The sequence below is a fragment of the Dasypus novemcinctus genome, chromosome 1, assembly GCF_030445035.2.
Source record: "Dasypus novemcinctus isolate mDasNov1 chromosome 1, mDasNov1.1.hap2, whole genome shotgun sequence".
NCBI lineage: Eukaryota > Metazoa > Chordata > Mammalia > Cingulata > Dasypodidae > Dasypus > Dasypus novemcinctus.
The window spans coordinates 20,297,409-20,315,202 of NC_080673.1; the positions used below are offsets into that span (position 1 = coordinate 20,297,409).

Here is a 17,794-nt window from a genome sequence, read left to right on the forward strand (position 1 = left end):
TTGGCTGACTGATTTAAGTTCACAGGTAACATCTTTCTACAACACAGGAGAAAGGTTAATTCTTTATACCTATGACTCTAGGACTAAACTCTCCCTATTCATAGAAATAATCTTCACTGGCAGTAATTTTACAATAGTTAACTTGCTTTGGACTTAGCTTTTTAAATCATTTAATCCTTTTCTGTTTACCAAATACCATAATTCTGGGTGATACTTCATGTGCCAGTCACTAGTCTCTGTATAATAAAATCGAAATTAAGTTCACTTCTTTCCAATGATCTTTCTGATGATATCCATTCAGAATTTGTTGTTTTCCATTGGTATCACAGGCTGATTTTTATCAAGGTACAAGTTTATTAACACCATTATAGCATTCATTATAGCAATTCACAAACTTTATTAGTATGGGTTAGTTTTCATTAAATGCATTACCTTACAAACACACAAATTTGGGATACAGGCAGTTTCCTAACTCCACACACATGAAGTAGGTGAAGTAGGTTGCTCTGACTTTCATCCTGAAGATGAAAGAGCAGAAAATGTTTACAAGTTAATTGGTAACACAATGTGAAGGGTGTCAAATGTATTAAGAATATGACCATGCTTAGAATAAGTTTCAAATAAGCCTCAGAATTGTTTGTTTCTAAAAATAATTCTTACACCATTTGAAAGAATTTTGGTCCTTTCCCAACAGAGGAGTATTAAATGGTGGTGGTAGTGTTTTGTTAACTCCACTTTAAGAATTTCTAAAAAACTCTTTCCTGAAGATTCTCAAAGAAACAATTTCGTGCTTTTAAAAAAGCTTATGTGGGGGGAGGGGTGGAGTATATGGGAATCCTCTATATTTTCTTCTTTTTTTTCGTAAAGATTTTTATTTATTTCTCCCTCATCCCCATTCCCCACATTGTCTGCTTCTCTGTGTCGATTCACTGTGTGTTCTTCTGTGTCTGCTTGTATTCTCATTAGGCAGCTCTGGGAACCGATCCTGGACCTTCCAGAGTGGGAGAGAGGTGATTACTCTCTTGTGCCACTTCAGCTCCCTGTTCTTTGTCTTCTTATTTTCTCTCCTGTGTCTCTTGTTGCATCATCTTGCTGCATCAGCTCTCCATGTCAGTTGGCACTCCTGCGAGGGGTGGCATTCCCGTGTGGGCCAGCTCACTGCATCGGCCAGCTTGCCCTCACCAGGAGGCCCTGGGCATCAAACCCTGGACCTCCTATATGGTAGATGGAGCCCAACTGGTTCAGCCACATCGATTTCCCTATATTTTCTATGTGACTTTTCTGTAACCTAATGATTCTTGGAAAATAAAGTGGAAAAATAATAAAGACACTGAAAGAACACACAGAAGAAATTGTCAATATGCATAAAAGATAACAGATCTTGTGATAAAAGGCACAATGCAAAAAGAAATTTATTTTATTATTATTATTATTTGGCTTTGTTTTGAGGAAGGTTTTGGATTGCAGAGGGGTTGCAACTGTGGCAAGGGAGGTTCACTGATGTGAGTGTCAGTGGTGCGGGTATGTGCGGGGTGGGGTGCACCTGGGACATGCCTCTACAGAACAGGAATGTGTTCATATTGTCAGGCGGTATTGTCTTTGTGCGTGGAGACCCACACAATAACCAACAGAATATTGAATTCACATTCTGGCGAGTCCTGCTACATTCTCTCATAAAGTGGCAAGAATCTCTAGAGTACATGGGCAGTGCCTAGCGAAGGAGGACAGACCAATACACCAGGCCCTTGATTCTGATGCTTGAACTTATGAAACCTTGTTCTTTTGAAATTGAAACTTAGCCTAATAATATATATTTCCTAAAAGTTGCCTTGTGGAAGCCTCTTTGTTGCTCAAATGTGGCCTCTCTCTAAACCAAACTCAGCATATAAACTCACTACCTTCCCCCCAGTGTGGGACATGAATCCTTGGAGCCACCCTGGCAACGAGAGATTATTATCAAGTGCCAACTAGTGATGCATTTGGAAAAAGACCTAGACCAAAAGGGGGAAATATTAATACAAATGAGTTTTTATGGCTAAGAGATTTCAAAGTGAGTCAGAAGGTCATTCCTGGATTTACTTATGCCTATCTCAGAAGGATCTCACTACAGACCTTGATTAGTAGCAGTGCTTGAATATTTGTTCATCAATTTTAACAAGTATACTGCGCTAATAAAAAATGTTGTTAACAAAGAAAAGTGTGGGAGGGGAGGGAGTGGGTAATGTAGGAATCCCCTATATTTTCAATATAATATTTGTTATCTAAAGCTTTAAAAATGAAATTAAAAAATGAACCTTAAAAAAAAGCTTACGAGTTTAATATGTTTGTTGCCAATTCAACTTTGGAGCTAAATGTCTCCTTCATTAGAACAATGCCACCAATGTTGTTGCTCCAATCACTGAGTTGTAGGTAGATGCCAGATAAAACAATGAAACTAAAATCAACTAGTCATCTATTAAAGACATCATGCACAAACATAACCTTTTATTTTTTTGTTTGTTTTCCAAACATAACCTTTTTAAATGCTGTAGCAAAGTCAAACTATTCTAACCCAGTATAGTTTTCTTAGATTCCTAAACTATGGAACCACTTTTCACTACCAGAAATTTCTTTTTGCTTATAAATATATTTACAAGGATGTTAAAAAACTACTCTTGGATATTTTGTAAATTTATCATTTTACCTACAGTTGGTATCAGTTTCACGATTTTTTTCATGATAGAAACCAACTCTAAATGTATTAATAGCATTTAGACTTTCTATCTTTAGCAGTAAATTCTACCATCAATTTTCAAAACATAGCAATCACTGCATAGTCAGATGTTTAATAAATGCCTTCTTCTTGGTAATTTTATTTCTAAGAATTTAGAATACATTCCTGTATTAGAATGTTACATAACCATTAAATATAATTAAGGGAAGCAGACATGGCTCAAGCAATTGGGCTCCTGTTTACCCGGGCCTCCTGGTGAAGGCAAAGCTGGCCCGTGCTGCGGAGAGCTGGTCTGCACCACAAACTGACACAACAAGATGACACAACAAAAAAGAGACACAGAGGAAAGACAATGAGAGACAAAACAAAACCAGGGAGTTATGTGGCTCAAGTGATTGGTGCCTCTTTCCCATGTCAAAGGTTCCAGGACCAATTCCCAGTGCCTCCTAAAGAAAAGACAAGCAGATACAGAAAAACACTCAGCAAATGGACACAGCAGACAGCCAGCGCAGGAGGCAGAGAATAAATGAAAAAAAAAAAAAAAGTAAGATAAAGTTTTGTACCATAAGGCAATGCTTTTAATACTATGAAAAGACTCTATAAAGCTGAACATGGTCTCAAATACAAACAGAACGTCTCTCAAGTCCCCCAAACCTAGCAAGTCCAAAATATGCCCCAAGTTGAACTCCATCCACATCTTGTGGTTATGAATGGCACTACCAGCCAAATATGCTTAAAGTATAGAACACAACTCCTCACCTCACATTCAGTCAATCAGCTCACATCCGGCTAACTTTACTATGCCGGTATAAGACTCTCCTCTGAACTACCACTACTACCTCTCTATTCTCACCACCTACCAATCCATTTGCCCACAGAGCAGAAAATGATCTTTTATAACTACAAAGATCATATTACTTCCCAGCTTTAAAACTTTTCAGTGGTTTCCCACTGCTCTCAGGAAAAAGTGCCAAAACTTTAACATGCATGATTTAGACCTTGCTTACCTGCCTCCTCCTCCTCAGTTCCTCCACTTTCTAGCTTCCTTCTCCATACTCCAGTCACACTGTTCCTGTTATGCCCCAAGCTCGTTCCTGAGGACTTTCTCACAAACTGTTCTCTCTGCCTGTAACGGTATCTGATACCCAAGCTCCAACCAGCCCCATTCTACTCTTTTCTTCCCCTGACTTGCATTCATTTTACTGTTCTCACCTTAAACAACATATTTTAGATCTCCCCATCCATACTTCTTTTTCACAGCATTTACCATATCACAATGTAATTGCTTATTTGTGGGATTATTACTTATTTTAATGGCTCTCTCCATAAGAGAAGGACTCACATCATTCTTGTCCACTACTCTATCCCTAGTACCCAGCCTAATAATTATTTACTAAATACAATATGCATAGAACTAAGTCTGGATAGAAATAGAACAAAATAATTATCCCCAGGAGGTAGGATTATGGATGAGTATCATTTTCTATCATACATTTTTCTTTATCATTCATATTTCCAACAATAAGCACTTTTTGCTTTTATGTGAAAGTTAACTCTTTCAACCCACCTTTTCTCCTAATAAACCTTACATTTTGGAATAATTTTACATTTACAGAAAGTTGCAAAGATAGTAGAGAGACTTCCTCTCACCTAGTTTTCCCCACTGTTAACTCCTGACATTTCCATGGTATATTTGTCAAAAACTAAGACAGTGATATAGGTATATTACTATTAAGTAAACTCCAGACTTAATTCGGATTTCACCAGTTTTTTTCATTACTGTCTTCTTATGTTCCAGGACCCAATTCAGGGTACCACACAGTATTTAGTAACCGTGTTTCTCCGGTCTCCCTGGTCTATGAGAGTTTCTCAATATCTCCTTGTTTTTCTCATCCCTTTTTCTGGTCAGATACCCTGCAAAATGTTCCCCTACCTGGATTTGCCTGTTGTTTTTCTGGTGACTGCAGTAGGGTTTGGGGTTTTGTAAAGATTACCACAAAGGTGAAGTGCCCATCTTGTCACATAGTATCAGGAGGTAAATGATATCCACATAAAAACACTAAATGATAGTGACTTTTATCACTTGGTTAAGATTGTGATTGTCAAGTTACTCCACTGTAAAGTTACTATTTTTCCCTTCTCTATTTACTGGAAGTGAGTCAAGAAATCTAGTCCATCTTAAGGGTGAGGGAGGCATAAATTAAGCCCCTGCACCCTGAAGGTGAAGCATCTATATAAATTATTTGAACTTCTGTGGCAGCAGATTTGTCTTCCCCATTTATTTGTTCAACCATTTATATTAGTATGGACTCATGGATATTTATTTTTTAAAATGAGTTATAATCCAATACTGTGCTATTTATACTAGTGATCAAACTGTTCTTCCAGCTTTGGCCACTGGGAGCTCTTTCAGGGTGGTTCCTGTGCCCCTCTGCCATGACTCATCCTTTGGATTTTTGAGTACTTATTCTTGGTACCACAAGATGCTCCAGGCAGCTAGCTCTTCTTAAAACAGCAATTCTCAAAATGTGGCCCGTAGAACTCCAGAAATCCCCAAGATCTTTTCTTTCAATGGATCTCTGAAGTTAAAGCCATTATCATAATACTACTAAGATGTCTGCATCAATTTCCTATTGCTGCTATAACATATCAGCAAAGACTTTGTGGCTTAAAACAACACAATTTATTCTCTCGCATTCTGGATGTCAGAAGTCTAAAATCAAGGTGTCATTAGGGCTGCATTCTTTCTGAAAGCTTCAAGACAGAATCCATTTCCTTGCCTTTTTAAGCTTCTAATGGCTTATGGTCCCTTCCTCACATAACTTTAATCTCTTACTTCTGTCATCACATCTCCTACTACTGATTCCAACCATCCTGCCTCATTCTTGTGATTAATCCAGGATTATCTCCCCATCTCAAGATGCTTAACAATCATATCTGCAAAGTCCCTTTTACCATATAAAGTTGCATATTCACAGGATCCAGGAATTAGGATATGGACATCTGGGGGGCCATTATACAACCTGCCATAATATGTTTTGTCTTTTTTGCTGTACTGATATTTGCACTTAAGGTGCAAAAACAATGGTTGGTAAAACTGCTGGCATCTTGGCATAAGTGAATGCAGTGGCACTAAAATGGAGTAGCAGTCATTATATTCTTCATCACCATGCACTCACACATGCACAAAAAGCCAGTTTCATTTTTTAACCTCTTTGATAAAACAGCAAAACTTATTCATTTTATTAACTCCTAATTCCAGTACATATCTTTTCACAGTCTGTGTGACAAAACGGGAAGAACACATAAAGCAACTTCTGCTCGTGCTATAGTACAATGGTTGTCTTAAGGAAAGCACTTGTGTGAATGTTTGAGTTGTGAGCTGAACAAGCTACTTTTTCCATGGAACACCATTTTTATTTGAAGGAACAACTGGTACATAAACTAAGGTTAATTCAGATTTTGCTACCTGACAGACATTTTCTCAAAGAGAACCAAGTGAGCCTGTGTCTTCAAGCACAGGTCTTCAACTGACTGTTATTTATTGCCAATAATAAAATTTGGGTTTTGAGCAAAAACAAATATTGGCAAACTTGCATTCACCAATGTGAGCTTAACAGCTTCCCAATACTCAAAGACTTTTCTGATGAGAATGAAGGTGATATTAACAAATGTGATTTTAATTTTGTGTAATGAAATGTGAGAACATTTGGAAGATCTGCATAAATCAGTGAATCAATATTTTCCAACTAACTAATAATGCATGTTACAAAGATATGCATGGGTAAAAGATCTGTTCAAACACCAATGATTTTTTTTTAAGTACCAGGGATTGTTAAACCCAGGACTGTGGACATGGGAAGCAGGCGCCCAAACTCCCACTAAGCTACACCTGCTCCCTGGCCAATGGATTTTAACGTAACAGAGGATTACATGTTCACTAATATGGTTTTAGTTTCAACAACATAATTAACTTTTAAGAAATTATCACTTGTCAAATTTCAGTAAAGTATCAGAGAATACCCATAATGACCTGTAAAGAATATAAAAATATTCCTTCCTTTTCTACCTACACGTTTGTATATATATTTTCTTACATATTTATATTTAAATTTTGAATAACATCACAACAGATAGAATGGAGAAGCACATATGAGAATTTGTCTTCTATTCTGCCAGATGTTAGAGAGATTTATAAGAAGATGAAACAATGCCAGTTTTCTCACTAAATTTATTTTTATTTCAGAAAATATTTTTTTTCATTAAAATGTAATTGTTATCTTGTAAAGTACTGTTATTTTTAAATGAATTATTTTTTATAACTTTCTTTTAATTTCTAATGGCAAATATTGATAGCTATAATCTACACTTAAAAGAAAAAAAGATTGTTGGTACCCTCAATTTTTTAAGAGTAAAGGGAATCATTAGAACGAAAAGGTTGAAAACTGTTACCTTAAAAGATACACTAAGGAGAGCAAATGTAGCTCAGTGGTTAAGCACCTGCTTCCCATGTACGAGGTCCCAGGACTGATCCCTGGGACCTCCTAAAAACAAACAAACAAAAAAAACCAGTTCCCATTGGGAAGTGGACACAGCTTGGGGGTTGAGCGCCTGCTCCCCATGCACAAGTTCCTGGGTTCATTCTCTGGTACTTCCTAAAAAAAAAAAAAAAGATGCACTAAAAAGAAGTATTCCTCAAAGCCAGGCATTTTGTGGGCACTTGGGAAAAAGTTATATTTGCTTTTATTTTGTTTTATTGTCTCTGGTAGGTATTTCCTTCAAAATTTGTCATAGCTGAAGTTACCATGGCCTTGTCATGTGGAATACATGTTTATAAAATATCATTTATATCATTTATAACATACACATAATTAGTTTCAAAGACTCCTGAACCCCTGAACCTGCTCATGGGTAGAGCCTCTATATTGTTTTTTTTTTTCTTTCTTTCTTTGAGGTTCTGGGGCCAGAGATTGAACCCGGGACCTCATATGTGGAAAACTGGCATGCTCCCCTGAGTTTTTGTTTGTTTTTTTGTTTTTGCTTGTTTTTAGGAGGCACCCAGAACCAAACCCAGGACCTTCCATGTGGTAAGCTGGTACTCAACTGCTTAAGCCACATCCACTCTCCTCCACTTTCTTTTAAGAGGTCTTTTGTTTTACATATCTTGGCTTAAGTTTTTTATCTTCTCTTCAGTTTTATACATATTTTTTTAGGCTCCTCAATTTTGTAAGAAAAGCTAGCTGTATGTTAAATACATAGCTCTGCTAAGATATAAGCCCAAAATATAATTCTAAAATCACTGCTATCCTATATATATTAAACTTCAGAAGAAAAATAATGTATATCGCGGATTCTCCAAAACTATTTATATAACCCATATATTCTAAGATAATTTAAAATGCATCTCTGGATCCATCAGACCACCATAAATAACTCACCAGACTGTATAATAATAGTGTCCTTGTGGAACTGGGTCTTGTGATTAAAACTGGCACTAGATGTTACAAGGAAAGCCCTGTGGAAATCACTGCTTCCTACTCCAAGGGTATTTCTAAAAAATCACTGTTTAATACATAAAATAGTCACCGCTTTATGTTATTCAGAAATGTATTATCTTAATATCAGTAATGGGGGTCTGCTGAGCAACTGCTTTGTTTTTTCTCCTGTAAACCCTATAATAGTTTAAATAGGTTCCTGCATTTCCCTTGCTATTATAAATTTTAGAGTCAAATCTGTACTCTCCCCTTAGAAAGTATACTGGTAATGTTTTTCTTTAATTGATCTCATTCCTCTCTCTATTTTATGTCCATTATAGTTGTTTTCCCTTTGTTTCATCCTTCTCAAATATTTATGTTAATTGTTGAAGTTTCTGTATCTTTGTAAGCTGCTTTACATTTCATAAAACATTTGGGATAAAGTCGAATATTAGTATATTTCTTACTGTAAAACTACTTGCACTGTAGTTTTACCTAACAAATTCTGCAAATCTAGTTAATAAGAATCCACTTCTAAGAGACAGGCCAGTTTTCACAATGCTGATGCCATGCTTTCGTGTCTGAAAGACTAATGGCTGGACTCTGGACTGTGATGTTTGGCTTCATCCTGAGAAGAGTCATGGTAGATGGTCTGCCAACTTGTGGCATGGTGACTCTGCAACCATTCACCAGGGCTTTTCATCTGAAATTTCTAGAGTAGACAGTGTTTATGAATGAACCACCCAGAAGGAAAATAAGATGGGGAAAAAATTACAAAAAAATCTAAAAAGGGATATTCAAAAGAAAATGCTGAAATCTCTTGTAATAGCTCAGAAGGCAAATTTTAACAGACATGGAAGGGCCACAAAGACCTTGAACAAAACAATCCACTTCTGAGCCTCAAATATTATGAATCTTTATGTGGCTCCCGGGTTGTCCTGAGGCTCTGGATATGATATATGGGATATGGAATACCATAATCCATGTATTATCTCTATCTCTGTATTCCATTCCCATTTATCACATTCCCCAAGATTCTGAAGAAAACAAAGCATCTTACATTTGCATTTTAGTCTTTTCCAATGTTTTATAAAGGTTATCAATACATAGAAAATTGGGTATTTAGGATTAAGCCTTCTCAAATCTCACACCTCTCACATTTTTTGTTTTTAATACCACCATGTATATTCAAGCTAGAAGCCTAGGAGTGATCCTTTATACTAGCAAGTCAACTATATTATTCATATTTCAGATTCGGTAAAAAGAGATGTTAAGGACCTAACTTATAAACGTACTAGCATAATTAAATTAACTGTTGAAAGCACTAATAAATGTTAGTATGGTGATTACACCATATATCTCTTACTTTACAAACTTTTACTACTTGTGCCTGCCACAGCAAAACTCTCATTCCAGATGTCTCTGTACAGAATCATATATAAGACTGATCTCAAGATTATTCCTATTTTTCAGTGTCACACACTTGAAGTAGAAAGTGGTTAAATAATATATCTGTAGAAAGGGTTATTTGTAATTATTAAGAACTATTTCAGAAGGTCATTTTTTGGCATCAGTCCGAATTCAAGGTTAAGTGAAGATACAAAACTATGAGTCTGAGAGAAGGTGCACAAAAATATTTACTGAAAGTTCTTGAATAGTATAACCTTAATTTTAAAAATATCTACTATACAACAAATATTTGCACATGTACACAAAGTAAAAGGAATGATGGGAAATATAACAAAATATTAAAATTGTTACTTCTGGGTAACAGATTAACAGGCAATTTTTAATTTTCTTTTTTTTTTTTTTTTTGTATTTTTGCAATTTTCTATATTTAATCAGTATTGCTACTTAGAAAAATGTAACTTTTAAAAAATCCTTCTAGGGGAGCAAATGCAACTCAAGTGGTTAAGTACCTGCTGCCCATGTACCAGGTCCTGGGTTTGATCCCTGGTACCTCCTAAAAACAAACAAACAAACAAACAAAAACCCAACTCTCATTAGGGAACAGATATAGCTCAGTGTTGAGTGCCTGCTTCTCATGTATGAGGTCCTGGGTTCAGCCCTAGTACTTCCTTAAAATTAAAAAAAAAAGTTAAAATTAATTCTTCTAGCAACAGCTCCAGTTTCTTCAACTCAGATGTGAAATCCTTGAATTAGTAACCAGCACTGAACAATCCACTAAATGCTAGTGCCCCATCTATTAACATTCTATTAATATAATACTCTTCTCCTCTCTGTTACCCAGATTTTATTAACTAAAATACTGATAAACTATATCGATACAAAGCACCACACTGCAGGCTGCCCATCACTGACTAACAGCAGCACAGTTGAGTAGCTGCAACAGAGGCCATATGGCCCACATGCCTACCTGGTCCCTTAAGAAAAGTCTGTTGACCCTTACACTGTGGTGGATTAAATATGGTCCACTTTGCCCATGAAAAGGTGACTTCTATTTCCCCTTACATTTATTCTGCACTGGTCCTGTGACTAATTTTCCTATTATTCTTGTCGTTTATTTTTATTTGGTTTCACATAACTAAATTTTATTGCCAAGCAGTGATCATTTGCAACTCTGAGATCTCCATCCCAGCTCCATTTTTTATTTTTAACTTTTTCTTTTAAATAAGTTCAAATTTATAGACCAGTTAAAAAAATAGTACAAACCCTGTATAGAGAACTACAACATACCTCCCCTACCTCCTCCCACCAAGATACCCAAATCGACCAATTTTAAATTTAGCCACGTTTACTGTATCATTCTAACTATCCATCTATTAATCCATTTCCTGAATACTTGATTATATGTTATATACAGCAAGTTTCTTGAACACAATACTGCTATATCTATTATTTACAAACAGAATATTCACTTATGTAAGCACTGTAGGTGCAGTAATCAAGTTCAAGAAATTCAGCAATTATATAAAGCTTACAGTCTATATTCAGATTTTTTCATATATCCCAATAATGTCCTTTTGAGCCTTCTCACCTCTGGTGTTAGACCACATCCACAATCATGTATTGCCTTTGTCACTGTCTCTTTAATTCTTCCTTTTCTTTTTCTTTTGAGAACATATATATAATATAAACTTTCTCATCTCAATCACACCCAACCATACCATTCAGTAGGATTAATCACATTCACCATTCTTTGGTAACTTCACCGCCCTCCATGATCAAAATTTTTCATCTCCCCAAATAGAAATCCTATGCCCATTTGCATGAACTCCCCATTTCCCATGACCCCTACCCCAGGCAACCTGTTTTCCAATTTCTGTCTCTATGAGCATGCATATTCTCCAATACTTTCTTTGTAGTTACCATGGGGCTTAAGTTTAACACCTTAAATCTGTAAAAATCTCATTTGCTTTGATACCAACTTCACCTCATTAGCATACACGAACTATGTTCCTCTAACTCTTCCCTCCATACCTTTATGGAGCTCTTGTCAGAAATTATGTTTTTAATATTAGAAGTTGAAAACCACCAATTTCTCATTACATTTCATGCATTTGCCTTTTAGATCCTGAAAAGAATAAAAACTGGAGTTGCAAACCAAAAATAAAATAGTACAGGTGTATTAGTCAGCTAAAGAGGTGCTGATGCGAAGTACCAAAACTCTGTTGGCTTTTATAAAGGGTATTTATTTCAGGGAGAAGCTTTCAGAGTCCAACTCAAGGTACCCTAAGAGGTACTTTCTTACCCAAAGTCTGTTGCCATGTGTTGACAAAAGATGGTGGGCGATGTCTATGAGGGTTCAGCCTTCTCCTTCTCTTAAAGCTCTGAGGTCACAGCTTCTTTCCATCTCAGCTGTAGGCTGGGGAAAGGCTCGCCTTTCTCCCAGGGCTCCTTTCTTTCCCAGTTCAGCTGCTCTGGTCTCTCCACAAGGTCAGCTGTAGACTATCAGGCTCATCTCTCTTCCTGGGGCCGTGCCCATGGAGCACTCTCTTCCTGTGTATCTGCTTCTGTGTGTCTACTTTTGTGTGACAGTCTGTTTTACCAGCCAAAGGGGGCTGGGATCAAAGCTGAGCTGTACTCCAATGATGTGGTTGGATCAAAGCCCTAATTGTAGCATAACTTAATCAGACTTCTCAGCTGAATCTAATACAATCAAAGGGTTATCACATCAGAAGAACAGACCAGTTTACAAACACAATCTTTATTTCTTTCTGGAACTCATAAACAACATCAAACTGCCACAACAGGCATTTATATTTACCCCCAGTGTTACCCTTACCAAAGATCTTTATTTCTTCATGTGGATTTGATCTATTGTCTATTGCCCTTTCCTTTCATCCTATAGAACTCTCTTTTTTTTTTTTTTTTTTTTTTTAAAGATTTATTTATTTATTTAATTTCCCCCCCTCCCCTGGTTGTCTGTTCTTGGTGTCTATTTGCTGCGTCTTGTTTCTTTGTCTGCTTTTGTTTCTTTGTCCGCTTCTGTTGTCGTCAGCGGCACAGGAAGTGTGGGTGGTGCCATTCCTGGGCAGGCTGCACTTTCTTTTCACGCTGGGTGGCTTTCCTCACGGGCGCACTCCTTGCGCGTGGGGCTCCCGCACGCGGGGGACACCCTTGCGTGGCACGGCACTCCTTGCGCGCATCAGCACTGCACATGGCCAGCTCCACACGGGTCAAGGAGGCCCGGGGTTTGAACCGCGGACCTCCCATATGGTAGACGGACGCCCTAACCACTGGGCCAAAGTCCGTTTCCCTATAGAACTCTCTTTAGCATCTCTTAAGGACTGGTCTAGTGATGGCAAACTCCATCAGCTTTTGTTTACCTGGCAATATCTTAATCTTGCCCTCATTTTTGAAAGATAATTTTGCTGGATAGAGAATTCATGGTTAGCATTTTTATGCTTTCAGGACTTCAAATATGTCATCCCACTGCTTCTTTGCTTCCATGGTTTCTGATGAGACAACAGCACTTAATATTACTAAGGCTCCCTTGTATATGACACGTTGCATCTCTATGGCGGCTTTCAGAATTCTCTCTTTATCTTTGGCATTCAAAAGTTTGATTATAATATGTTATGGTATGGGTCTATTTGGGTATATACTGTTTTGGGTCCCTTAAGCTTCAATGATGTGAATATTTATGTCTTTCACTAAATTTGGGAAATTTTCAGCCATTATTTCTTTTAGTCTCTCTGACCTTTTCTCTCTCTTCTCCTTCTGGGACTCCCACAATGTGTAGACGGGTATGCATGACAGTGTCCCACAGGTTCCTCAGGCTCTGTTCACTTTTCCTTCCTTCATTCCCTCTTCTTTCTCCTTCTCAGAATGAATCATTTCAATTGTCTTATCTTCAAATTCACTGATTCTCTCTTCTACCAGCTAAAATTTCCTTTGAACCTCCTAGGGAATTTTAATTTCCATTACTATGGTCTTTAGCTCTTCCTTTCCTTAATTTCCATCTCTCTATTGATATTTTTGTGTTCAGTTATAATTTTCCTGATTTCCTTTAGTTCTTCCTCTTTTTTTATTTCTCCCCCCTCCCTCCATTTTATGCTCTCTGTGTCCATTTGCTGTGTGTTCTTCTGTGTCTGCTTATATTCTCATTAAGAAGCTCTAGGAACCAATCCTGAGGAGCTTCTGCAGTGGAAGACAGGCAATCATTCTCTTGTGCTACCTCAGCTCCCTGGTCTGGTGTATCTCTTATTATTTCTCCCCTGTGTCTCTTTTTGTGTCATCTTGCTATGCCAGCTCTCCACATGGGCCAGCACTCCCGCACATACTCCACGCAGGCAAGCACTCCATGTGGGCCAGCACCACACAGGCCAGCTTGCCTTCGCCAGAAGGCCCTGGGCATCAAACCCTGGACCTCCTATATGGTAGACAGGAGCCCAACTGCTTGAGCCACATCTGATTCCTGATTCCTTTAGTTCTTTGCACTGCACTATATGCCCTACAGCCAGCAATCTTTTGCCTCAAGCATCGCAACTTGATAGCTCTCCCAAAGCATTCTGCAAGAGAGCTCTTTTCTACATGCAGGGCAAGTTCTGGGATATAAAGTCCTTCAGGCCACCACCAGACAGCCTGGGCCAGACATATATGCTCCCAGAACTGCACAAAGGTCACTCTGCTCCCTCTGGAACTGCAACCAGGGAACTACACTGGAAGCACAGGTCAATTCTATGCCAAGCTGGTGAGGGGATGGTGGAGGGGCCAACCTGGGTGCTTTTAAGAAGTCTTTTTCTTCATTCAGAGCTCTCCCTATTACTGCAGTTCTTTAATTGTTTCTGCTCATTATTACTGGTTGTTCAAAGTTTCTGGGGGGAGGAGGTTGAAGTCCTGAAGCATCCCACTGGGCCATCTTGATGAGAGCAGGAGCCTGTGACTGTTTTTTGACCAAAGGAATGTAGCAGAAGATTATGGGTAATTTCAGGGCTGAACTTTAAAGACATCTACAGGCGGTGGACTTGGCCCAGTGGTTAGGGCATCCGTCTACCACATGGGAGGTCCGCAGTTCAAACCCTGGGCCTCCTTGACCCATGTGGAACTGGCCCATGCACAGTGCTGATGCGCACAAGGAGTGCCCTGCCATGCAGGGGTGTCCCCCGCGTAGGGGAGCCCCACGCGCAAGGAGCATGCCCCGTAAGAAGAGTTGCCCAGCGCAAAAGAAAGTGCAGCCTGCCCAAGAATGGTGCTGCACACACAAGAGAGCTGACACAATAAGATGACGCAACAAAAAGAAACACAGATTCCTGTGCCGCTGACAACACAGAAACAGACAAAGAAGAAGATGCAGCAAATAGACACAGAGAACAGACAACTGGGGGCGGGGGGTGGGGGGTGGAATAAATTAAATAAATAAATAGATAAATAAATAAATAAATAAAAAGACATCTATAGCTTCTGCTTTTGTACATTTGGAACACATCATCTTAGAAACCAACTGCCATGTTAGAAGTCTGACTGCCCTAAGATCACCATATTATAAGGATGCTCAAGCAGCCAGATGGAGAGTTCCAAATGGAAGAGACCCAGCCAAGTGAGTGAAATTATTTTAGACCTTCTACATGTCATAGCACTCCAGCTGACAGAAACCATATGAAGCAGAATAAGTGCCCAGTAAGCCCAGCACTATGAAAAAATAATGAATTATTATTGTTTTAAGTCACTAAGTTTTAAAGTAGTTTATTAAGAAGCAATAAATAACCAAAAAAAAGACACCTCCTCACATTAGCCAGTCTGAAGATATGGGAGATATGCAAGAGATGCCATTACCTCCCTATGGAATTTCCGTACCAACTCTTCTTTCTACTATTCCATTTTACCCTATCACAAGCTGCAAGCATCCCTTTCCAATCCTACTTACGAGACACTCTTCTTCTTCCAACTGCCCTTCTACTTCCCTGAGTCAATTTTCTGCCTCACATAAAGGTCTAAGGAGCTATTTAAACACAGAAAAAAATGGGGATGCTTTAACTTTCACCTGATTTTTCAACATAAATATATGCATTTATCTGGTACATAACTTTGTAATCAAAATTAGATAAAGAGCATCAAAGATGAAAACAGCATAGAACAATTAGTAACAGCAAAATATTGTATTTTAAAATTCAACTTTGGGGACTTCCATTCCCAGCCTGTATCAAATCTATCATCCCAACAAAAAAAGAATAAAAGCCGAATACAAAGAAAGAAAGAAATCAGACCACATCAAAGGCAGCCAGATTTTGAGGTGATAAGATCCAGAAATGAAGTAAAACATAGAGAGGGAAGTTCAGCAGTCTCTACCACTTTTGTCCTTGAGTAATTTCCTGATTCATAACACAGGGTGACTGAGGTCCAGCAGAAAGGGAAGACTGAGAGCTTCTGGCAGTCTCATGGGGTCAAGACACAAAAATCGGAACCACCAAGGCAATGTGGACTTCAGAAAACCAATATCCTGGAGAAATTAGACGCAGTAGCTCATTCCATGCTGCTTCTCCCCTCAAAATAATCTACAGTTCCTGAACTGAATAGACAAGAGACTGTGAAGCCAAGTTTTTAAAAAAAGCAGTGGGTAAGAGACTAAAGGCTAAGCAGAGTTGTCGACAGTCACAAGAGCCTAGGGAGACAAAACTGAATTCAGACAAAAACTGAATTTCATTCCCACCAAAAGGAGGAGTCTTGGTAAACATCCTAGACTTTCCACCGAAATCTTTGAGGACTATGACCTAAAAATAAAAGTAAACTGAAAAAGAGACAAATCCTCAGAGACTGAAACCCAGTCGCAAATTACCTTAGTCTTTGATGGGATCAAAATAATTTGCTCCTAGATCATCTGCCTATCAGAAAATAAATGGACACAAAGAGCAGACAACAGGGCGGGAGAGGAGGGGTGGGAGAAGGGGAGAGAAATAAAAAAATAAAATTTTTAAAAAGCCAAATGGCCGGAAATTAAACAGTTAAAAAAAAAAGAAAGAAAATAAATAGGTAGTTATTTAGGTAGGTAGATAGACTGACTGACTGACTGACCATGCTGGTGAAGATATCATCATCCAAAGTTCAGTACTTCTACAATTTTTTTATATGATGTCCAACATGACTTTGTCCCAGTGTTCAACTGACTGCATTTATTACCAGAAGATGGTCATTAAAAGAAATACTAATGACAGTCCTTTGGGCAGAAGGATAACTATCTAAGAGACAAGCATGGAAATGTAGTATAAAATGAAGAACAATGGAAAGAGTAAAGATGTGGTTAAATCTAAATAAATATTGACTGTACAAAACAACAATTATTAATGTCTTGTACCATTGAAAATAATGTAGAATTGAAATAGAGGACACCAATGGCATAAGAGAGCAGGAGGGGATATTCCATGAAGTGGTAAAAGTACTAATTTACGGTCAAACTAATAAGTCAAGGGAATATATTATAAACTCTAGAATAATCACTTAACAAAAATTAAGACAAAGTATCAGGGGATTAGAAAGAAGGGGAGGAAAGAGATGAGACAAATAGAAAACAAAAAGGAAGATGGTAGATGTGAATCCAAGTTTATAGATGATTACATTAAATGTAAATGACCTAACAGGTCAATAAAAGACAAAGACAAAGCATATATATGCTGGGTTTGGCTTAAGGATGGACAAATATTCCAATGTAATATATAGTAGGAAGTCCAGAAACAGATCATTTACACAAAAACAGTCACTCTATAAATGACAAGCAGTGGATTAGTGAAAGGATGGTTTTTTCAATGAACAGTGCTGGGTCAACTAGTTAACCATGTGGGAACAAAATGAATCTGGTCCTTAACGCATACCATATGCAAAACTCAATTACAGATAGAGTATAAATCTAAATGTAGAAGATAAAAATAAAACTTCTAGAAGAAAATGTAGGAGAACAGCTTCATGACCTTGAGATAGGATAAGATTTCTTAAATGGAACATAAAAAATATGAAGAATAAAAAAAAAATTAACTGGATTTCATTAAAATTGATGAATTAGCTTCATCAAGATTCCATTAAGAGTGAAAGAGCATACCACAGAGTGAGAGAAGATATTTACAATACATATATTTCATAAGAGACTCATAATCAGAATCTATAAAGAACTTTTATGAAATAAGCATAGGGTTTGAATAAGCACTTTAAAAGA

General features: G+C 37.7%; 1 protein-coding gene across 4 annotated transcripts in view; it reads right to left on the minus strand.

Moving 5' to 3' along the window:
* CLCN3 (chloride voltage-gated channel 3) overlaps window positions 1-17,794 on the minus strand; it is a 116,560-nt gene that overhangs the window by 73,022 nt on the left and 25,744 nt on the right. The window lies entirely within an intron of this gene.